The sequence below is a fragment of the Eschrichtius robustus genome, chromosome 9 (assembly GCF_028021215.1).
Source record: "Eschrichtius robustus isolate mEscRob2 chromosome 9, mEscRob2.pri, whole genome shotgun sequence".
Taxonomy (NCBI): domain Eukaryota; kingdom Metazoa; phylum Chordata; class Mammalia; order Artiodactyla; family Eschrichtiidae; genus Eschrichtius; species Eschrichtius robustus.
Window position 1 is genome coordinate 16,976,786 of NC_090832.1, and position 24,867 is coordinate 17,001,652.

The window sequence follows — 24,867 nt, forward strand, 5'->3', positions numbered from 1 at the left end:
CCTTTCATCTCTTCTCCCTGAATACATTCTACACAAAGTTGCTGCAGTAACTTAGCTGAAATGCAAATTCATCCACTTCATCCCTCTGTTCAAAAGCTTTGAAGGACTCTTACTGACAGGGCAGTGGCAATAGCAATCAAGTAGGGCACCTGTTAAGAAATGCTAATTCCCAGACCCTACCTTGATTTAACAGAGAGCTTGATTTAACAGGTTTTTCTGGGGACAAGGCTAGAAATCTGCATTTTATTTATTTATTTATTTTAACATCTTTATTGGAGTATAACTGCTTTACAACGGTGTGTTAGTTTCTGCTGTATAACAAAGAGAATCAGTTATACATATACATACATCCCCATATCTCTTCCCTCTTGTGTCTCCCTCCCACCCTCCCTATTCCACCCCTCTAGGTGGTCACAAAGCACCGAGCTGATCTCCCTGTGCTATGCGGCTGCTTCCCACTAGCTGTCTATTTTACATTTGGTAGTGTATATATGTCAGTGCCACTCTCTCACTTTGTCACAGCTTACCCTTCCCTGTCCCCATGTCCTCAAGCCCATTCTCTAGTAGGTCTGCGTCTTTATTCCCATCTTGCCCCTAGGTTCTTCATGACCTTTTTTTTTTTTTTTTTTTTTTTTTTTTTTAGATTCCATATATATGTGTTAGCATACGGTATTTGTCTTTCTCTTTCTGACTTACTTCACTCTGTAGGACAGACTCTAGGTTCATCCTGCATTTTGAAGAGGAACCTTGGTGACTTTGAGAACCTGGCTGCCCTTCACGGGCCTCAACACTGGGCCAGTAGGTCACTCCATGCCTGGCTCATCCGGGTCCCCTGCCTGGAATTTCCTTCTGCCTCCTCCTCTGGCCCCATAGCAGGCCTAGGTTGTGGCGGAATTCCTGGCAGGACGGGTGTTAGTATATGCCAGTCCACCTGTAGAGAAAGGAAGGCTCCAGAAGCTGGAGAAGAATTCAGGATCTGACAGCAAGTTCAAGGTAACTCCTGGTGAGCCTTCTGAGTAGACGAAGCACATACAACCTACATAGTGTGGTCTGCAGCATCCTAAGCATCCACAGTCCCCGTTTAAAAAAATCCTCTCACCTCTTACCAAATTGAGAGTGGTCCTGGGACTTTCTTCATTTAGTAAGACAAAATAAGTGAAGTCTCTAGTATATTTCTCATTCATTCCACGATCTTTCGTCATCAAGCCCTCTCCAATCCTATGGCTCATCCTGGGCCCAGAAAGGAGGGCTTTAAGGAGTTCCAGTAAAAGGAAAAGTTGAGCTACACATATGGCCCATGGTGAGGTGAGGGCTGTGCCAGATGGGCAGGGCTCCAGCACCCCCAGCCCTAGCAAAACCGGAAGAGCTATGCTTTGCCTGGGTTTATTTATGTACTGGGTTCCGTATAAGATTTCAGTTGATAAAAATGCTCTAAATCTGAAAATCATTGCTTCAGGCCAGCACGCAGAGGTTCAGGATATTGGAACAGCTAGCATGACCCCCATCACACCGCCCCTCCCTTTGCCCTATGTAAGCAGGTGATTCTGATTGTAGGGCCCAGGAAGTCGGATCTTACTAGCTGGGTCATGACTGTTTGGGTCCTATGATTAAAGAGCACCTTGTGGAAAAAACCAAAAATATGAGAAAACGTTTTTCCTCTTCGTCTCCTTCCCAGGGTCCAGGCTGCTGAGAGTTCTATTCTTCCCCCTGTCTCACCCTTTAAGGAAAGAGGGGATACCAAGCCCATGCTAGCAAGGGGAAGAGTAGGTTTCTTATGTGTACAATAGTGTTAAACACTATAGAGTATCTATATTCTAAATGTCAAAAATATCTTTAAAAATGCATGGCATCTTTTATTGAAGAGAAATTTAATTTATTATAATTTTGGTGTATAGTGTCAATCCCTTGATTATTTTAGTTTTCATTATCAATTGTGAATGAATAGAGGTCCTTTGAACCTATGACAAGCTGGGCACAAACATGGCCTTCAGGAAGGCACACTGTACACAGGTGGGGTGCTGGGCAGACTTCCCGAATTCAACTCTCTGAACGTTTTGAAAGCCACACCTGCTGGGCCAATGCTGTTCCAGGCTCCTGGGCAGGAAGGGCTGCCAAGTATGCAGAATTCTGCCAGATTGTGCAGTTATTTTATTAGGCAAATAAATGTCTACAGATTCTAGTGTAAAACCACGAGGCCCAACCCAGTTTTGTACAAACGTTTTCAAAAGTAAAAGTGGAATACATTATCAGTCTCTCCTTTTCATAATTATAGTTTTTTTGGCTAACGATCATGTCCCTTCCTTCTACATATAATGTCTGGAATATCTGCACAAAGAATATCTTTAAGCGGAGGCTAGCTCCAGTGGGAGTTACTTAAGAAACCACTGGATACCCTAAATTTTATACAAGTGGGACACTTTATGAAAGTCCATCTTGACAAAAAATTTCAGGCATAAATTTTATAGAATCATAAATTATGAGAACTGAATTCAGTGACTAGCTGAAAGAAGACTCAGGAAAACAGAGGTAGAGGAAGGCTATCAATCCTTTAGTGCTCTTGATTAGAAATGAAACACAAGATAAACTTCACCTGGGATTCTAATTTTAAACTTCCAACTAGAATTTTCTCATAAAGTTTACATCTATGATGCCACAATATGGTCAAATGCAATCTGATTTCAGAGATTCTTAACTTGGGGTAGCTCAAAATCGGTTGCTTGTTCTGTTTAAATAATTCAAGCTGAAATCTTCAACAAACCAATGCCAAGGTTCTTTAATTATTTTACGAATTAAGGCATCTACTGTACGTTAGGCATCATGGTAAGCACCCTGGCCTCAAGTAGCTGACAAATAACTGTGCCTGTCTCCCTTTACTTATAGTTTACAAAATGTAACTTTACTAACATTTATATAGAATATATTCTTGGTAGTGGTTCCCTTTACTTGCATTTGGTGTCCCTTTTTATTAATGCTCTTACCTTATATTAAAATTTGTCTTATAAACTTTTTTTAGCATTTAAATGGTGACCTTTTCTCATCCCTTTACTTCCAGTCTCTATTTTCAACAGATGACTCCCTCTCCCTGTTTAATAGATGAATGTAATCATTTACCTCTATTATGATTATTGATATATTTGGATTTATTTTTGCATCTTTCTTTGTGTTTTGTTTGCTATTCTTTTTCTTTGCTTTTTTTTCTTTTCTGTTGGTTTTTAAAGTTTTTAATAATACCACCTTCCTTTCTTCTTCTGCTTTAGAATCTAAAGATTTTCTTTCTACTATTTTCACGATTACCCTTAAACTTTTTAACATTCTAAGATTTTTTTCCCCCAGATATGTGGTTCTGACAGCTTAAAAATACAAACGATAACAATGCAGCTTAAAATACTCTCATTACTTGAGAAGTACTGAGGAGAGGTGCAGAATTTCAAGAAATCATTCATAAATGAATGGTCAGAAAGGTGAGTTGATGGAAGAGTCATTTAAAAATGTTTAACATTTGGGTTTCCCTGGTGGCGCAGTGGTTAAGAATCTGCCTGCCAATGAAGGGGACACGGGTTCGAGCCCTGGTCCGGGAAGATCCCACATGCCGCGGAGCAACTAAGCCCATGTGCCACAACTACTGAGCCTGTGCTCTAGAGCCCATGAGCCACAACTACTGAAGCCCACATGCCACAACTACTGAAGCCCACCCGCCTAGAGCCATGCTCCGCAACAAGAGAAGCCACCACAATGAGAAGCCCGCGCACAGCAACAAAGAGTAGCCCCCGCTCACTGCAACTAGAGAAAGCCTGCGCACAGCAATGAAGACCCAACGCAGCCAAAAATAAATAAATTGGGCTTCCCTGGTGGCGCAGTGGTTAAGAATCTGCCTGCCAATGCAGGGGACACGGGTTCGAGCCCTGGTCTGGGAAGATCCCACATGCCACGGAGCAACTAAGCCCGTGAGCCAAAACTACTGAGCCTGCGCGTCTGGAGCCTGTGCTCCGCAACGGGAGAGGCCGCGACAGTGAGAGGCCTGCGCACTGCGATGAAGAGTGGCCCCCGTTCGCCGCAACTGGAGAAAGCCCTCGCACAGAAATGAAGACCCAACACGGCCAAAAATAAATAAATAAATAAGTTTTTAAAATTAATTAATTAATTAATTAATTAAAATAAATAAATTAATTAGCTAATTAACTTTAAAAAAGAAAAAAATGTTTAACATTCAAACTTGATTAATTTTTTTCTAGTAAAGTCTGAAGTAATTTGGTTTTTCTATATTTCTCCTGAATCTGGAAAGATCTTAGCATTTTTAATTATCCATTAAACACTGCCCATCCCACCTTATCAATGTTGTCTAAATCTAATCCTTTTTTAACACAAAAAACTCTTAGCACTCAGTATTTAACTCATTTTACCAACATATGTTGGTAATGAATGGCTATATTCACTGTTGCATCCTGTGTCCTGCACCTTCCTTACTTCTCCTCATAATCCATCTTTTAATGATCCTTTTAGTGAAGTCGTTAAGTGGTTAACTCTTTCTATGTCTGAAAAAGTCTATAGAGTGATTGTGTAGCTGGATATAAAATCCTAGGTTGATAGTTATTTTTCCCTCAGCACTCTGAAGATATTACTCTGCTGTCATCTGGTATCTACTGTTGCTGATGGGAAATCTGCTATCAGCCTAATTATGCTTCCTTCACTGGTCATCTGTTTTTCTTCCTTTTCCTTGATATCCTGCAGTTTTACTCTAAAATATTTGAGTGTAAATTTAACTTTGTTTATTCTGTTCATAGGCTGTGGCTTTGTTCTACCACCTCTCTAGGTCTACCCTTTAAAAGCCATAGTCCCAGTGACGGGTCAGCAGTCGTTTTGTTTGGCTTTCTTTGCTTGACTGTGAGGGAGGTGTGGTGCCCCACCTCAGGCCCTGAAAGCGCTGAGCCTGGTGCTGGCCCCCATCTTGACAGGGAGCCCAGTGCCTGGCTGCCGCTGCCCCCCATTCTGGACCAGAGCTCAGCTGGCCTGTGATTTCACCACGGCTCATCACGCTGGTATTGTTCCAGGCATGGGGACACTCTTTGGATTTCCTTTTTAAATAGTCTATCTATCATTGCTACGTGTTTCGGGCCAAGCGAGAGTGAAATCTCTATACCATCTCGCTTGGGGGTCCTGTATGAGCTGTTCATGATTTTTTTCCTTCAGGGAGTTCTATTGGAAAGAATACTGAGTGCAGAAATGTGTGATGGATATGGGGAGTGCACCTTGCTGAGTCAGAGGAAAGAAGCTTGGTAAAATGTCAAGTCCATGCCAAAGCAAGGTCACATGTTTATTGAAATGTGATCATTTCTGCTTCCTGAAGATGTCAGAGGCATAGGGCCAAAGCACAGTTTAAGCCAGACCTCAAACAGTGTGATTCCTGAGGATTCTTACAGACGCTGCAAGATATTAATATATTGTAGCAGTGACTTTATTATAATGGTGTTGCTTTGAATCTTTTAATTGCTTCAAGTGTGTCACCGAAAGTTCCGATATGTGAAGTATACCACGAACACAAAAATGGCATAATCTTCACTCTACATTTTCTTTATTAGTATTATATAGACTCTAAACTTCTGGAAGAAAAGCTTCATGTCTCCTCTCTGTATGACGGTACCCACCCAGGGCCAGGCAGGTGCTCTTTTATAGCTCATAAAAGTAGCCTTTGAAGATGATGAAATTTAATTTGTATTGTGCTATGCCTAGCAAATCACCATGGGAATCTGGTAAAAGCTTTCAGAAGACAGTGCTGTTTTTCAATAAACAACATCATAAAAAATTCAGCAGCAGAGTGAAATCCAGAATGAAAGTACTGGTGCATTTTAATCAAAAAATACTTAAATGATATTGTGGATGAAGATATATCATTACAGATACTTTTTTTTAGTAGACATCTGGAGGACTGAAATGTCATTAAATGACCTCTAACCCACTCCCTGCTAGAAAAAGTACATTCCAGATGTGGGCTCCACTTAGAGAAATAATGACTTTGGGGCTTTGTGATTCTAGTCTCCAAGGCCCAGAAAAGCCATGTGGCTGGACCTCTGCCACCAGCAGCTCTGCCGTGAGCTCTGAAAGTGCTATCTTGGTTAACCAGCCCCCTGTGGGCAATTCTGCCCTGTGCATTCAGCCCAGCACATAGATGGCAGCAATCTTTGCAAAAGGGGGCTATGCTGATTCTATTTGGAAGCATAGAGTCAATAGGACTCTCTGTCCTAGCACGACTAATGTTGAGATGCTGATCAAGCCCTTAAAATAAGCAGGAGGTCAGGTTTATGGAGAGATCCACCGCCCTCTCTCCTACCTAGTCACATAGAAAAATAGGTCACCACTCTGTGGGCTTTCTGTGGGGTGGTAGTATGATATCATTTGAGTGGATTGCCAGTGGATCTTATGGGTCTACAGTTTTCCCACTCTAGATCTTAATAAAACCATGGAAATACATTTTAACTTGACTGCTTTCCGTGTAACACCAGAAAGAAAAGATGCTGGTAAAACTTGGGCCAGAGATCAGAAGGACCACTGCAGATTTTACTTCAAAGTTGAATTATGGACTGGAAAGAAATGCATCACTCACCTCATATCTGTTCATTTCACCTGTTAAAAGAAGCCTCAGGGGTAGGCTAAGTCCCCACACAGTTCAGTATTTCCTGGAGGTAGTACTGAGCAGACAAATCAGGCTCCAACAGAGCTTCTCCACCGACGTGAGACTTTGTGAGTGTAAGAATGGCAGGAATTCCTGGGAAACCAAGTACGTTCTTCAAGGGTTTTACACCATAAAAATTATTTATGACTCCTTTGGGCCACACAAGTTTCTAAAAGCCACAGAAACTGTCTTAACCTCATAGAATTTTGATGATTTTGCCTTCCCAGCTGAAGAGATTTAGAATTCCCTTTTCTTTCTTTCACATCCAATAGTCTAATAGTTTTGGCCTAAGAGGCCAAAACTAACCACAAAAGTCACACTTTCAACTTCTGGTTATCCAGGGCATAAACAACATGTCTGTAGATTTCTTTAGGCTCACAGCCTCTCCTTTCTGTGGCCCCGTAGTCCCAACTCAGAAGGTCATAAAGAATCCACAACAGGTTTAATAGAGAGAAATTGAAACTAAAGAGCCAGAATGATTATTTTAGATTATTTTAGAACTGGGAATTTCAGTTTCTTAAGACCCTGGAATCATGAGTGACTAAGAATTGACTGGGTGAGAGAACCATAGGAGTGAATAGGCAGTTTTGTTTCTGAGTGCATTGACTAAGGGCTATCAAGGATTCAGCAACATTGGATAAAGTAGTCGTGGAAATTCAAGGGCTTGACAGTTCAGCTCACCCCTAGAAGGAAAGCTATGCAGTGAGAAACACAAGGGAAGCAGGGTGAAAACTAAAAGAGCTTAGTAGTGGGGTCCGGAAGGAGAGCTGTGGTTTATAGGGAGCATGATTTCCTTTATGAAAAGACTTACTAGGACCACAGTGAAACCCTTGACTAACGAAGTGGTGAATAGCCACCTGGTGGCTTATTTGTGGCAAATTTAAAATCGCAGGCTGGCTTCCTATTCTTGGGATATTTTCAAATCACCAACTTACCTCTCCACCCTTAAGTCAAAGAATAAGAATTCATTTCAGGGCTTCCCTGGTGGCGCAGCGGTTAAGAAATCTGCCTGCCAATGCAGGGGACACGGGTTCGAGCCCTGGTCTGGGAAGATCCCACATGCCGGGGAGCGACTAAGCCCGTGAGCCACAACTACTGAGCCTGCGCATCTGGAGCCTATGCTCCACAAAGAGAGAGGCCTTGACGGTGAGAGGCCCGCGCACCGCGATGAAGAGTGGCCCCCGCTCTCCGCAACTGGAGAAAGCCCTCGCACAGAAACGAAGACCCAACACAGCCAAAAATAAATATAAATAAATAAATAAATTTATAAAAAAAAAAAAAAAAGAATTCATTTCAATATTAGCCCAAGAAAAACACAATCAGAGGAGGTCATAATGCTAGAATACCGTTATTAATTCCAAGACTAAATACAGTTAATTTTGGATTATCAGCTGTTTTCAATTATCAGCACCAAGATTCTCTTCTATGAAAGTGGATAAATGAGTTGTTTTCAATAATCCACAAACCCTTCACCAGAAGAGTGGAAAACTTCCCCAGGGGGTTATGATTGGTTTCACTCTTTCGGTAACCATACTGTAAATTCTTTGCTTCTTCACTTTTAGCACTAAGGGCTAGATAGTTTCTCAAAATACAATAAGCCTAAGGATGCTGCTTTGATTTAAGAAGCAGAGAAAAGGAAGGGAGTTATTGATATGAAACAATTACTTTTTTTCAAAAAGAGTAACCAAAATTTTAGAAAGTCCCATCAGAGAATTCTCGGTAGTCCTAGACTATTAGGGAGACAGTTCCCAAGATCTTTCTGTCTGCAGCCCATGACCGTTCTCCTTTAGAAAGAGTCAGGATTTAGCAGGAGGCATGTGCTGCTCAGTCTTATAGAAGGTGGAGGAGAAAATCATTCTCCTTATTCCACATTCTTGCTCTGGACTTGTTAGGTCTAAATCTATCTCATTGATAGTCAGAATTTGGGGATTTAAGATGTCAACTGACATGGAAACAAATGCATTAAAAAACAAATATCCCTAGCTATTTCTCCTTGCCAGTAAAGACTGAGGGAAGCAGGTGGTTATTAACTTGGAATACAGAGTACAGACACTCCCCCACCCTCACAAAGGGGTCTGGGGCTATAACCGTATTTCAATATGATTTGTTTTCTTTGTAATCCTAAGTATTTTATTTTATGCATTTAAAAACATTATTCTGAGAGGTCTGTAGGCTTCACTAGACTGCTAAAGCGGTTCATGACATGAAGGAGGTGAAGACCCTCCGTATTGGATATTGACAGGAGGCATATGTCTCTGCCGTAAGATGTATTTCCTAACTTGTATTACAGCACTGGCCCATCCAAAACTGTCAACAGAAGATTATTTTTGACCAAGATTTTAAAAATTCCATTTCAAAGAGTTGGAGAGCAAACTACAACAACCACCAACAATATTTTTATGCAAATAGAGTTCCCTTGGTGGTTTCAAGTGCTTAAAAGAATTTCTGTACTTGACACTTAATCTAGCACAGTGGCTCTCAAAGTGTGGTCCACAGATTGCTGGTGGGACTTGAGACCCTTTTAGGGGTCCACAAGATCAAAACTATTTTCATAATCATACTAAGGTGTTATTTGTATTTTTGATGGTGTCAACATTGGCACTGATGGTGCAAAACGGTGGTGATAAGTGGTTGGCTCATTAGCATGAATCAAGACAGTGGACCAGGGGTTTCCCTGGTGGTGCAGTGGTTAAGAATCTGCCTGCCAATGCACGGGACACAGGTTTGAGCCCTGGTCCGGGAAGATCACACATGCCGCGGAGCAACTAAGCCCATGCGCCGCAACTACTGAGCCTGCGCTCTAGAGCCGGTGAGCCACAACTACTGAGCCCGCGTGCCACAACTACTGAAGCCCACGCACCTACAGCCCATGCTCCACAACAAGAGAAGCCACCGCAATGAGAAGCCTGCACACCTCAACAAAGAGTAGCCCCCGCTCGCCGCAACTAAAGCCCGCGTTCATCAACGAAGACCCAACACAGCCAAAAATTAATTAATTAATTAATTAATTAAAAAAAGAAAAGACAGTGGACCAGACTTGACTAGATATCATGGTACTCTTCACCACTGCACACACTTCAAAAATTTTTTAAACTTAAGAATGTCTTTGAAGGAGCAGTAAAAACTATTAGTTGTACTCAATTTCAGCCCTTTCAACTCTGTGAGGAGATAAGGGAAGTTTGCATAAAGCATTTCTGCTATTGACCTCTCAGCAGTCTGGTGGAGTCTAAGGACCCACTTCTCAGATCAATGTGCTTAAATGTATAAAATAAAACATATAATAGTAGAAAGAAAACCAAATATATTGAATTATTTATCAAAATTCTAAAAAGTCGGGGTAAGTAATATATGTGCTTGTTAAAATATTAAATAACAAGATTTCTCAGTGGGTCTAATATCGACCATCATATCAATCCAGGTATTATGGTAGTGTGAATGGTTACTTAAAGAGATCTCCAGTAAGAGTAATTGATATAAAATAGATATGAATTCTATTGGTGACATTATAGGTATTGTGAATACTGCTATAGCTTGTTGCCTATATTCAAAAATGAAGGAAATGCTAAGTTAGTGAAAATAATGAGGTATTAGTTTTCCTCTAGTGGAGTTCATAGACTCTCCTGGACTTTATCCATGGACAGTTATCACCACCTGACCACTGCGTATTATTTGTCTATCTGTTTGTTTACTATTTGTCTCGCGTCACTAGGGTATCAGCTCCAAGAGAGGTGGGACTTTGTGTTGTTCAGAGCGGTCCCAGGGCTTTGAAGGGTACCCGGCCCGGAGCAGATATTCAGCCAGCATTTCTCGAGTGAATGAGGAAGTACCATCAGTTCCAGGCCCCACTGAATCAACTTGGCCCATTCTCCTCTTTCCACTTCTAGGTCAGACTCCTAAAAGAACATCACTGCAGATTTCAAATTTACACCTCTTATAAATATGGTGGTTCGCAGCCAGTCTCATTATTTGATCCAAACTGTTTTAGAAAGAAGTTGGTGCTTTAAAAGAACTTCTCAATCAATTAATACAGAGCCTCCTAGCACTATTCTCTGGGGGTCTGGGGATGATCAGCGCCTACTACTGTTCCCTACTGGCTTTCACAGAGAAAAGGCAAATGACTGAAACACAAGAATTTTCTGCAAAATCCCCAAAGTAAAGCTTCTGTGCGCTAAGACGGACAATACGAATCTGAAAGTCTGTATATCTGGGATTATAATTTTATCCATGAGAACACCCTGGTGTCATGTGAACGAGGTCAAACAGGTAAATGGAGAAGTAGCATCCAGTTAACTTGTCCCTGAATGTTTTCTTTGGCTTCTCGACCTTAATGCACTAATTTGCTTAACTATTCAAATTCAAATGCAAGAAAGATCTCCTTGGTGTCAAAGCTTAGGCTTGCTCCTCCAATATTTTTATTATAAAATCAACCCATGTTTATTACAGAATATACGGTTAAGCAAAAAAAGGAAAATAAAAAGCAACCATAATCAGAGGGAGACGTGATTAAGGAAGAAAGAGTCAAAGAGCTGCAACATCGCTGCCTTTCAAGATGGCGGAAGAAGGCCAGGAGCCAAAAGAGTGCGGGTGGCCTCAGGAACTGGAAAAGGATGATCTGCTTTATACTACAGAAGATGAAAGGCGAGTTGCTAAACCTGTGTAAGGATCAGCTATAAAATGAGGACAATACCAAACTTAAAATGGCTGAGATTATGGAAGTGTATGATCTTGTTTTGGTGGAAAATGGATAATAAAGAGACAAATGAGAAGTTCCTGAAGAAACCCAAAGATAAAAGCCCAATGAAGAAGAGAAATTCTTAGTGTAAATATATACATTAGCTCTAAGTTTCAGATCTAAAGATAGTTTTTTGGGTGTCGTTTCCATTTGTGATGGACTCCTTGGTTCAAAGCCACAGAGTATATGAAAATTTTTGTCTGTTAAAATTACATTTTCAGTATGCACAGCTAACTCATACATGCGGAAAACCTTTTAAATAAAATATTCCTTGAAATAAAAAAAAAAAGCAACCATAAATCTGCCACACAAATATAAATATTTTAAAATAAAAGATATAAGGAATTAAAATATAATAGATAAAAAGAAAAATATTTTGGTGTAGAACCCTTTTTAGTATTTTTTATATGAAAGTCTATTTTGGTTACTGTGGGTTGTCCTGACTCTAACGCCAAATTCCAAATAAAATATTAAAAGAACAAAGGAAGCAATGGTCTTTGAACTTTATTACCCTACACACATATTTTTTTTTTATATTTAATAGTGAAGTTTCTTCACAAAGTGGCCCTGTTTCTTTAGTTGCATTTCCATTGACTTAAATGTTCCTCCATCTAAATTACAAATGGAGAAGAGTGGAATTAATAAAGTAAAAACTCACTGATTACCAAAAAGCTCAGGAAAGTTTGTTATTTACCATATGAACTGGCAACTTATTAACTCTTGTATTTGAGGAAGAGATGTGAAGATTAGACAGAGCCTTCACCTCTCAAATGATAATGGTCAATGGCCCTGGTTGGGCTTTGATGTCTCAGTTTTACAGGTCCCGTTTTGGAAGAGTAAATGTGGCTGCCTTAATTAGTAAGTTATCTGTTAACCTGGAAAGACACTGGACAGAGTTGGGGACACATAATCTGCATTTGCTGTTGTTAGAACAGATGCTTCTATTAACGCAATCCAAGTTGTTTTCAGTTTATTTGAACGAGGATAAAGTCCAATCACTTTTGTTTACCCATTATTTTGGTAAGGGTCTCATGGGTTACTTTTTTTCCCCTTAATACCCTGGCCCTCCGTCAAATCAGTCTACAGTATTGGTAAAATGCTAATGCAGTTTGTAAAAAGTAATGGAGACCCAGCTGTTGGATTTCTGCTGTGGCTTAGCTACTCCTTCAAAGAGGGAAGGCCCTGAAATTTCTGACTTCAATATTCCACCTCGGTTCTTCCCTCCCTTCACTGTCCTAAATCCTTTTGAACCTTTTAAACTTTTTAACCAAGGTTTTTATTTGGGGGCACTTGCTGAGGTCAAAGAACTCCACCTTCATGAAGTTCCCACAAAGCCATAAATTGCTTCTTTAGCAGTCTAGAGGCTTCCAATAACAAGAACACTGTGAATTATGTGTTTCTTGTATTTTCAAAGCCTTTGAACATCTATTATCCCATTTTTACTGGCTGATGGAGGACTGATGAGGATCCTACATTTCTAGAAGGGCCATTTCAGAGGAGCAGAAGCGGCTGTAAAGCTCACTCCTGGCTCACTCACTGGTGGTGGTAAAGGGGTGTTGGAATGTGGGTGGGAGAGAGTGCAGGCTCTGAGCTGCTGCCTGACGGGCCAGTGAATTACCATGAATTACCCGGAAGCAGGGCAATGTGGAGGAGGAACAAACAAGCTGCATCCTTGGAAACAGGCAGAAGTCTCCTGTGAAGAGTGGATTTGGCAATGGAAAGAGGCGAGTTGCAGTGTTGAAGTGCAGAGGGCTGGGGCGTGGCTGGGAGGGGGCAGGGAGCATGAGACAGTGCATCACCTCGCAGGTCTACACCTGCAGGTTAGAGACCAGAGAGGCGGCCTCCTCTGGCTTCCTGCCTGTCTTTCAATGGAGAACACCAGCCGAAATGAACGTCAGGAAGTTTAGGGTGTTGCTGATTTTTAAATAAATGAAATTAACCAGGGAATTGACATCATGATGCAGGCTCTGCCTACCTGTCCAATCTTGGGTTCCTGTTCCCGCCTCATCCTTTATGCCCCAGCAAGCTTTGCTGCCTTTAGTTCCTCCCGTGCAGCAAGCTGTTTCAAGTTATTCCCTCTCTGCCTGGCTGCCTTCTACTTATCCAGCAAGACTCAACTCGTGTCACCTCCTCCAGGAAGCCTCCTGGACATGACCTCCACAGCCGTCCACTGATGCCTGTAGATAATGCCCTGGTGTTAGGACCCAAGGGCTATGTGCCTGCCTCTCCCCTTAGACTGTATTTCTAAGAGCAAAGTCTATCTTGTTTCCTCAGCCCTTACCATTGCACGTGGCCCAGAGCAGACGCCCAGTGCCTGTTTGGCTGAATGATACACGTTTGATAAATGAACACATACACACGCGATGAAGATGAAGAGGGTTGAAGCAAGGAATAAAACTTGAACGTGCGCTCCACAGCAATAGCAATTTGTGTCCCATTCCCTGATGGTCCCAAGTGCCAAGAAAAGGGCCTTTCTCGTACTTTTTATTTAAAAAGTATTTTGAAATAAATTAAAAAGGAAAAAACGTTTTTGGAAGTGGTGCAGAAGTGGTGATTTACAGATTCTTTTGCAATGTCAAAAGATTTCAAAGAGCTTTGCTTGCGGGCAAGGGTTGCTGTCATAACAGACCTGCTTTTTCATCTGGAAGCAGGCTTCCTGGCATAAGCTTCTTCCTCAGCTGGTTCATGTGCACTAGAAATATTTTTAGTAGCTCACATATTTTGCAGTTTGAAGTGACTCTGAAACCTGAGTCTTCTGACTCTCAGGGACACTTAGGGCACATTACTCTCTACAGTGGCCAAAGTCCCTGGGCTTCTTTTCATCCTAACCTTTCTTGGGTTGTTCTCTACAGATGCTGTGCTCTCAGACTCTGGAGCACATGACACAGGCAGCATGCAAATTTTATTTCCCAGGCTGGAGAGTGCAGAGCTGGGAGGATAAACAATTTCACAATAAGCTGCCAGTGGCCAGGCAGGCAGGAAATTAATATATCCTCTGGTCTGTGGGTGGGAGTAGGCAGGAAGCATATCAATTACATCACTGGGCTGTAATGGATGTTACAGTCCTCTTCAAAGGTCATCTTGAGGTTGAAACACACTTTCCAGTAGTGTCTGCCTTTATAAATGTAAGATGCAGGAATTCATATGAGTGGTAACAGATATAACTGTACAGGATCCAACATTTTGCATAATTTCATAGATTACCAATCCCTAATCATCAGTAGAGATATGTACATATATCAGTGTTACCTTTGAAGGTGAATACTTATTCAGCAGTGGGGTGGTGGGCAGGGGCGGGAATACAAGGAAGTATAAGATAATTTTTCTTCTTATCCTGGAGAAAGTTTCTGTGTAGGTAGGGAGCAGGGCGCACAACAGTGATGATGAAATGCAGGGAGGACAAAACACAGGCCATGACAACCCTTGCTACAGGGATTCAGAGGAAGGAGGGTGGCTTAAGGAATTTTTGGTATCAGAAATGAATCAGAAAATCATTAAGCGAATTGTCTGTAATATAGAAGTTGGAGGGGCAACTCTGGAGTCAGATGACCTGGATTCAAATCAGTGGCATGCTGGTAAATGTATAACAACCACCCTTCCTGAAAAAACAAAGACCTGATTTATAGCATTTGCAGATTTCCATGGTGTAAATACGCCTACCATGGCCAAATTCAAGCCACCATCTTGATGTCAACTAAATAGCACAATTCCTGAAAATTTAACAGTTGCTCAGAGCCAGTCCAAGCCAGCTCCAGCACACCATTGGTTGAAACCCAGGCTCTGCTTCTTACTAGTTGTGTAAACTTGAGCAAGTTACATAGCTTCTGTAGTCCTTAGTGTCTCATCTGTGAAATGGGCATAATAATATTTATCTTAGAGGGATGCTGTAAAGATTACATGAGATAATGTATGTGTGGCAGGTATGAACCTCTCCTGCTGTCGGGAGAGTAACTGACCAATGGTCCGAGATGCTTTGCTCTGAATCTATCACCTCATTCCTGCTGAGGCCACGGGCTGCTCTAAGCCAAAGAATGGCAGAGAGGTTATTGCAGGCCCATTCCTGCAAGCTGCAGGACTCCTCCGATGGATGACTTTGACTTGAAGATTCCCCACTGGCTTGGCCAAAACTTTATTAGAACTGCACTGTAGTCTGAGCTTCTGCCTACCCAATTCTTCCTTCTCTGTTCTTCACGGGGGTCAGACCTACAGCAGGTATGATGTCTTTTTCCAATTCCCTTTTCCCTCACCAGCATTTCTCCCAATAAATCTCTGCATGTCCAATCTCATCTTGGCTTCTGCTTCTCAGAGGAACTTAGCATGCTAATCACTTTAGACTGTGCATATAGTAAGTTCTCAATAAATATTTAATTTTTAAAAAAGAAGAGTCAGGGCTTCCCTGGTGGCGCAGTGGTTGAGAGTCTGCCTGCCAATGCAGGGGACACGGGTTCGAGCCCTGGTCTGGGAAGATCCCACATGCCGCGGAGCAACTGGGCCCGTGAGCCACAACTACTGAGCCCGTGCGTCTGGAGCCTGTGCTCCGCAACAAGAGAGGCCGCGATAGTGAGAGGCCCGCGCACCGCGATGAAGAGTGGTCCCCGCTTGCCACAACTAGAGAAGGCCCTCGCACAGAAACGAAGACCCAACACAGCCAAAAATAAATAAATAAATAAATAAATTTTTTTTTAAAAAAAAGAAGAGTCATGTGGGATTCCGTTGCCCTTGAGGACCTACTGCTTCCCCTGGTAAGTGATCCTGAGAGAGAACATCCTCTTTAGGAGAGACGATGACTATCAACCCAGGGGTGCCTCTGCCTACCTCATCAGGGCCATGCAGACCAACACTTCCATCACTATCTCCATTTTTCTAGTTTTGTTTCGCTGGCCCCTCCTAGCCACTTCCAACGATGACGAACCATCCTCCCTTCTCAAAACTTGTTCCCTCTGATTCTGTGATGCCACATCTCTATGTTATCCTCTTCTTGGGACTGATGCTCTTGTTTCCTTTGTTTCCCACTCCTCAAAGAGTGCTAAAAAATGGGTGACCCACAGGCTCTTTATCCTCATCCTGGATTTCACCAAATGGCTTCCATTCAACAACTTTCAGCAAATAATCAGTGAGCGCCGCCATTGCTCCAGACATGATCTCACCCCTCACGGAATATAGATATAGATATAGATGTAGATATATAGATAGGTATATATAATTACCCTTTCTCTGGATACTGATAATTTCCAATTCTATATATTTAGCCCAGCCCTCTCTTCTGACTGCTGGATGTCTCCATTCACATGAGCATCTGAAACTCAGCATATCCAAAGCAGAACTTATCTTTCCCGCCCCTCTGTACCTGTATTCCCCACCTACAGTAGTACCCTCCATCGAATTGCTCCAACCAGAAACCCAGGATCTTCCTTAACTCCCCTCATCCTCCAGCTCCACATTCAATCACTCAGGAAGCAATGACTGATTCTTCCTCAGACATGTGTCTTAATCTTTTCATTCCTATCAGTCTCCTCTACCATGCCAATTCTATTCCAAACCAAAATAGTTTATCTTGCCCTACTCCAAGCATCTTCCCCTTGCACAAGATTTCAAATGCAAATCCTATCATGTCACGCCCCCCTCCCCGACCACAATTCGACCTGTCTGAGACTTTTCATTGTTTTCAGAATAAAGCCTCACATACTTATGATGTATTTGCCCCTGCCCACCTTTCCATCTGCACAGCATACCCCTGTGCCCTGCCTTCTAAACTCCATCCATATAAGTTTTGTAGTACCTGGGACTCTTGATTTACGTACATACTGTTCCCACAGCCTGATCACCTCTTCCAGTCACTTGTTTAATGTCTGTTTCCCTGACAGATTATACACTCCATGAAAGCTGGAACTACATCTGTGTTTTTCAGTACTGCATTCTCAGTACCTGCCAAAGCACTGGCTACAGAGTAGGTGCTGAGTACTTGTTGAAAGAAAGAGAGAATGAATTAACCATATCAGAATATAAATAGTCCAAACATTTATGCACAAGATGTACATAACCTTGTGGATGGGTAGGTTCATTAAAAGATGTTGGTAACAAAATGCCAGACCTACCAGTTTTATTTATAATTAAAGAAAAGAACCCAGGAAGAAGAGTTTAACATTAAAAAAAAAAAAAAAAAGCTGTCAATTTCAGTCACTGTGAGGGTGTGAGTGAGCACGTGTAGGTGTGTGTGTGTGTGTGTGTGTGGCGGGGGTGGTGACAGGGGGTCCACCATGGTGATTTGGTCATCTTGAGATGACTGTGTCTTCCTTTTCTGCACAAGCATGAAACTGAACTAGGCTGTCATAATCAGTAGACTGGTGAGCAAGAGACTGGAAAAGTTTAGGAGATGGCCATCACTTCCGGGCTTCATAATTTTGTTCCAGAACTTAACATACACCTTTTTCAGACTTTTCTATATTTCACAAATTTGTTCATGACATTCTATTTCTAAATTCACTTTCTCTGATAAATACCTGATTTAGCTTAGCCTTTACAGTCAACACCATCATAATGAGGGCAACTCCATGTGGTATTTCCAACCTTCACGCTCCAGTCCTAACTCCTTAAATGAGTGGATGAGATGAGATAACCTCTATGCTTCTTTTCTGTCTTGAAAAGTACTATGATTAATTAAGATCTGTTTTTTTTTTTTTTCCTCCCTTTTCTCAACTCCCTGGGACCCCGTGTTAAAAGGGCCCTGATGACAAATCCTGTTCTTACGTTTGCCTTCCTCCTTGCTAATCTTTTTTCTTCCTTCTTTGTTTGTAGCCTCTTCTAATTTACCAATGATGGTGTGATCATAAGTCAAGGGCCTACCCAGTATGACACCATTCCAATAGACCCTGGTAAAGATATTTAATTGCTTCTTGCCACAATTTTGTTATTTGCAAAATGGGACTAATAAGGCTATCTTGGAGAACAGCACAATTTTGGAAGACTGTAAGACTTAATGAGAAGCTTTGAATTTCTCAAAAGAAAAGCCTTTTGAAAACTTGGTGTTAATTCAGCCCTTGATGTAAAATCATTTATTTTGACGGAATTTTAAAATTCTCAATGTTAAATGTGGCTTTGCAAATAAATTAAATACAGATTTTGCTCTGCAGAAGTCTGACTTCCACTAATAACATTTAGAGAGGATTACTTGAGGTATCTTTTAGCCAAAATATTAAAATTGATACTGGATGAAAAGTAGAAACCAAAGTAGTCTTCAGGAATAGGGTATAAAGCAAATAGTGCCCTTCTCCAGGTTAGAAGAACTTTTTCACGAAGAAGAAACACTTCTAAAAATTAAATTTTGTTGGATTATCGATAACATTTTATTTACTTATAAACAAGCGTTATAGACCTTAAGTTTAAAAGTACTATCTGCTAAGGCAGCTAAACCTAGCAAAAGTGTTTCTTTTTGCTTTTGATAGTAAAATATTAGTCTAATTAAATTGGTGTAACTTAATTTCATCAGCTATAATAGAGAGCTGAACTCCAAGACCTGCCGTGCCCTGGGAAGTGCCTTTAGATCCGTAGAGGCAACAACTAACTTAGCTGATAACAACTAAGCATCCATTTTATCCAGAAAAAAAAATCCAGCTAATCATCAGTCATGGCCTAGAGGCAACTGAGAGACCTGTACATAAAATACAGATGTGCACATTTATATGAATGGAGAAACTTGAGAAGGATACACTGACATGGTCATATATTTATCAAACTGTGAATCAATCCAATATTCATTTAGTCATTTATTCAACAAATAATCTTTGAGCACTTACTATGTGTCAGATCCTGTTTTTTTTATTTTAAAAAAAACTTTTTTTAGGTGCTGAAGACATGCTGGTGAGTAAGGCCGCTAAGTTCCCTGCGCATATGCAGTAAATCCTATTAAGTCCTTCCTACATGATGGGCTCCAGGGAAGCAATAAATGGGATGTATACAAAGCAGGGAAGATGATACGTGACCAACAGCAGGTGGAATACTTGACAGTCAGGCTGAGAAAGGACTAAGGAAACAAGCTGAGAGTCACACAGGATGAAAAAAGGCAGTTCAGCATGGTGGTTAGGGACATGGCCTCTGAAGCCAGACTGCCGGAGTCTGAATCCTAGTTTCCTCACTTCATGGGTGTAACTTAACTCTGGGCAAGTTGCTTAACCTTCCTGAGCAACAGGCTAGTCATTAAATTGAGATCACGATAACATAATAATAATCTCATAAGACTGTGTTATGAGGATCAAGTTAAGCAGTCAGGTACTAAGGAACAGCGACCCAGAGGTTGGGATCAAGAGAGAACGGTGATGAGATTTTGAAGGATGGATAGGATATGGATGGAGAGAGAAACGAGAAGAAGACTTTCCAGCTTAGGGTAGCAACATAAGGAAAAGAATGGATATGGGAAGGAGCCTGTTCTCAAGAGAGAATGTGAGAAGCTTGGTTCAATTAGCATTTATTTGGGAAAGCAGTAAGTCAATGCTGGTAGGATAGGTCCAGATTACTGAGAGTCTTGAAAGCCACAGAAAGGACTTGAGAATTCATCACAGAAGGCAGGACGCACCAAGCTTCTTGAGCAAGAAATTAAATGACAGGATGTGAAGTGCTGCTTTGGAAAACGAATCTGGCAGCACTATACAGGGTGAAAGAGCGAGAAAGTGGCTGAATCAGAGATTAGTTAGGAGCCTGTTCCAGTGCTGAAAAACATTAAAGACAGTGCTAATGGCAGTGGCAATGGAGAGAGGGTGAGTGACGTTGAGAGACATTCTAAACAAAATAAAAAGGGTTTCAGTGCAGATTGGACTGAATGGATGAAGGAGAAGAACTTTCCAAAACAAATCAGGGTAATGGTATATTGATGATGTATGTATATTATTCAAATGTTTTCAATTGCAGAGTGATCAGAATGGGCAAACATAGAATAGGCAAGATGCATGAAACTGCCTGCACAAAACTCTCGCAGGATGCCCACGGAAGACTGAACATGAGAACCCGATGAAGATGCAGAGCCAAGGTATTAATGGAAAGAAAGAAATATTGTGCGACAGGAGGAGCCCACCTGTGAAGGGCCAGAAACAGAACCCACCATTCAAAGTAAATGATGAATTACTCAGGCTTTCACGTCTGGGGTTTGCACACAAAGGTAAAAGGCATATACTAATGTATGATATTAGTGATCTGAATTTAATGAGGGGAGCAGCTGGAAGTGACCAAGTTAAAGTCTCAGATGCATATTAAGTCAGAACAATTCAAGTGAGGGGTTTTATTTGCTGACTTCAACTTAGTTTCCACAAGTAAAGGAGAAATCACACTCATCCGGCGAACCTGCTGATCACACAGGGCTAAGAGTGAGCACAGTGGGAGATGCAGTGTCACTCAAGGTCTCCCACGGTGCTTCTCAAGTCCATCTAAAACTTAATGTTTTCTGGGGATGTATGTGGGGGGAGGGAGAGCTGACCAAGCTGATTTTAAAGTTTCTATAGAAAAATCAACAAAGACAAAAGAGCTAGAACAGTTAGGGGAAAAGATTAGTGAGAAGAGATTAGAGCCTACCAGATAATAAAATATTTAGTATATAATAGTTATTGTATGCTACATTAATTGTATTGATGATATTATTGTCTATTATATAATAAAATGTATATTATGTGATTATATATTAGTTTACACACAAGAGCGCACACACACACACACACACATATATATATGTAATAGTGTTCTACTATACTTAAAGACACAGATCAATGGAATAATATAAAAAGTCAAAAAATTGATCCCTCCAAAAATAAGAATTTATTATATGGTAAAGGCGACACTTTAGTGTGAAAAAATAAATTATTCTGTGAACGTTGTTGAGATAATTTGTTAACCATCTCGGAAAAAAAAGATATTGGATTCATATGTTACACCTGACAGCAGGATGGATCAAAGATTTTATATTAAACAATAGGAATTACAACAAAAACCCCGGAAGACACCATGGAGAATTTTTTTAATAGCTTCAGAGCGAAGAAGGTCTTTCTAAGTGTAACACACAACTTAGAAGCAGCATTTCACATCCTGACATTTAATTCCTTGCTCAAGACGCTTGGTGAGTCTTGCCTTCTATGATGAATTTTCAAGTCCTTTCTGCAGCTTTCAAGACTCTCAGTAATCTGGTCCTGTCCTGCCAGCCTTGACTTACTGCTTTCCTAAATAAATACGTGTTAATCAAACCACGCTTCTCACATCCTGTTTCCAAAACTGGCTCATTCTCACTTGCATTTTTCCTATACTGTTCATTGGTTAACCTATCTTTTTTCTCTTGGTTTGTGATGCTTTTTTTCATTGAAGTTTTTTACTGAGATAATTGTAGATTCACATGCGGTTGTGATGCTTTTTGGTTAAATATTATGATAATTTTTTTAAAAATAAATTTATTTATTTATTTATTTTTGGCTGTGTTGGGTCTTCGTTGCTGTGCGCGAGCTTTCTCTAGTTGCAGCGAGCGGGGGCTACTCTTCATTGCAGTGCGCGGGCTTCTCATTGTGGTGGCTTCTCTTGTTGCGAAGCACGGGCTCTAGGCACACAGGCTCAGCAGTTGTGGCGCACGGGCTTAGTTGCTCCACGGCATGTGGGATCTTCCTGGATGATTCTCAACCACTGCGCCACCCGGGAAGCCCAAAGTCAAAGTCTCCATCTTGAGGAACTTCCCAGTTATCAGGAAAAACATTTTTGGACATAGGGAAGGGTTCATGTATATTCTGATTACAGTTTTCATGACTCTTATTCTTGAAGTCCTGTTTATCAAAGTAATCCATGAAGGATCGTCTTTGTACTTGTGGTGAAGTTGCATTTCTTTTCATAGTTCCATCTTCTTCTTCCTCATCCTCACTGTTTATAACCATGGTCCCCAAGTCAGACTCTAACATTGTGCTATTATGTTCAATCAGGCCTGGGCCCCTTCACTCATCGTGCTTGTGGGCCTCATGTGCCCACGCTTTCCGAGCTAGTCTTCACCATGGTGTGGGAATACAGCTCATCTTCATCCGAATTTTCTTCTTCCAAGTCTCGCTCTATTCTTCGTGTCTTTTAGCCGTGATTTCCATAGCTTCTGTGATCAAGTCTCTTAAAATTGATACAGGTTTTGCATTCCTGATAAAAGGGTGCGGTAAAAGTTGTGTTGCAGTAGCTCTCTGCTCAGGATTCCTCACTAGGCACTTTTTAACAAAATTGGTGAAATCATCAGAACAAAGTTCCGGCTTCCTGAATGTTGGTGGTGGGTTTGTGGGAATCATAAAAATAGCCTGGGGGTCCGGCAACAGGAGGAGGAATTCCCAGAGAATCAGACTTTGAAGGCTAGCAGGATTTGACTGCAGGACTTCGACAGGACTCGGGGAAACAGAGACTCCACTCATGAAGGGCACACACAGGGTAGTGTGCGCATCGGGACGCAGGGGGAAGGAGCAGTGACTCCGTAGGAGACTGAGCCAGGCCTCCCTGCTGGTGTTGGAGGGTATCTTGCAGAGGCGGGGGGTGGCTGTGGCTCACCATGGGGACAAGGACACTGCCAGCAGAAGTTCTGGGAAGCGCTCCTTGGCGTGAGCCCTCCCGGGGTCCGCCATTAGCACCACCAAAGAGCCTGCATGCTCCAGTGCTGGGTCGCCTCAGGCCAAACAACCCTAAGTATTATGATAATATTATAACAATATCGATAGCTGACATTACACCTAGGGAACAAAAAGACACAGAAGAGTTTTAAGCAGGAGAAGGACAATGTCAGATTTGCACACTAGGTGCTATGACTGTGGGTTGGAAGATGAACTGGAGCCAGGCTGACCGGCTATGAGGCTTTTGCAGATATCTGGGTGGAACATGAGGAGGGCTTTGTTGGTGACCCTGATGGGGAATGATCTGAGAGACGTCAAGGAGGAAGAAGCGACAGTCTTGGCAGCTGGACTGGACACTCTTGTGCCCTGCCTCCCGTCCTCTTGGCCACTTTTTACTCTAGCCATTGCTGCAGCCATGAGATTCACGCAGAAGTAACCTGAGAGCAACCTTGCTTTGTGTTCCCAGTGCTACACCCAGAGGAACCCACATGGCACCCATGTGTGCACAGCCCAGATGTGCGGGGAGTTAAGGCTTCATGAGGTGAACCTGACAACACACGATGAAAGCAGTGGACAAATGCTTTCTGCTTTCCTCAGTCAGAAACATTCTAGGGCAAATTCTACCCTGTCCTCCCACAGTGCTGGCAGGCTTGAGCCTCGGTTTCCACGGGAGTGACCAATGTCAGGACACGCCCTTGTATTGACCTTCCCTCCTCCCCTCTCTCTCCAGTCCCCCACTCCTAGTCCCTGGGATCACTGTCCAAATTCTAAAACCCTTTATCCAAACCCTTGCCTCAGGCTCTGCTTTCAGGAGGATTCCAGGTTAAGCTGGTGACTGATTGCATATGCGTTGGGGGGTTGGGGAAAGAAAGCAGGCAGGGATGACTCCAGAGTCTCTTGTATGGGTGACTGAATCGATAGGGGTATCACTCACTATTAATGGAAAACAGGAGGAGATGGGTTTCTTTGTGTGTGGCAGAGGCAGAGTAGGAACAGATGCTCATCTTGCCATAGCTATTCCCATCACAGTGTCTGATGCTTTGCAGGTGTTCAAAATATATTGAAGTTGTAAGTGGAGAGAAGAGGCAAACATTGGTGCTTGGTCCACATTTGTATCTATTATTAAGTATGTACTGAAAGTTGGGCTGGGTGTTGGCCAGGTGGCTGTGAAGTGTGCTGGGATTAAAAGAGGAGATCATGTCCTACCATCTGAGAGAATTATATTTTAGTTAAACATATAAGACATATACAAATGTGAAATAATTTGAAGGATTTTAGAAGCAATATATATTAACAAGTAAAAAATATATATTATTTATATTAGCATGTAAAAAATAAATATAATTCACACCAAGTAATAATTACCTGGAGAAATAAAGATTAGCAGTAATCAAGGTTGGCTGAGGTTAATCTTATTGTCTTGGTTTATTTTTTATTTTTTTGGCCGTGCCATATGGCTTGAGGGATCTCATGTCCCCAACCAGGGATTGAACCCAGGCCGCAGCAGTGAAAGCCCGTAACCACTAGGCCACAAGGGAACTCCCTATTGTCTTGGTTTAGATCACTTTTCTTAATCTCATAGGGTTTTTATTTATTAATAGTGGTCAGATATGGAATGCCATAATTATAGTGAGATTTCATCGTCAACAAAGTTTCCTCTGTCTCTTATTGAACTTGATAACTTTCTTTTATGCATCTGCTGATTCTTTTGACAAGTCTCATCCAAGAGTTTAGTTTATTTCAAAAACTGGCAGTGAGTGTTTAAAACTCTGCAGAGTGGTGAAGGGGCAGCCATCTCACTATATAAGTCATACCAGGGGCTTCCCTGGTGGCTCAATGGTTAAGAATCCGCCAGCCAATGCAGGGGACACGGG

The 24,867-nt window shown here is 41.7% G+C and overlaps 1 protein-coding gene and 1 pseudogene across 2 annotated transcripts in view; both read right to left on the reverse strand.

The window, feature by feature from the left end:
- UST (uronyl 2-sulfotransferase) overlaps positions 1-24,867 on the reverse strand; it is a 288,030-nt gene that overhangs the window by 66,184 nt on the left and 196,979 nt on the right. The gene's annotated exons all lie outside the window — the stretch shown is intronic.
- On the reverse strand, positions 21,946-23,008 carry LOC137769688 (serine/threonine-protein kinase 3 pseudogene; annotated as a pseudogene).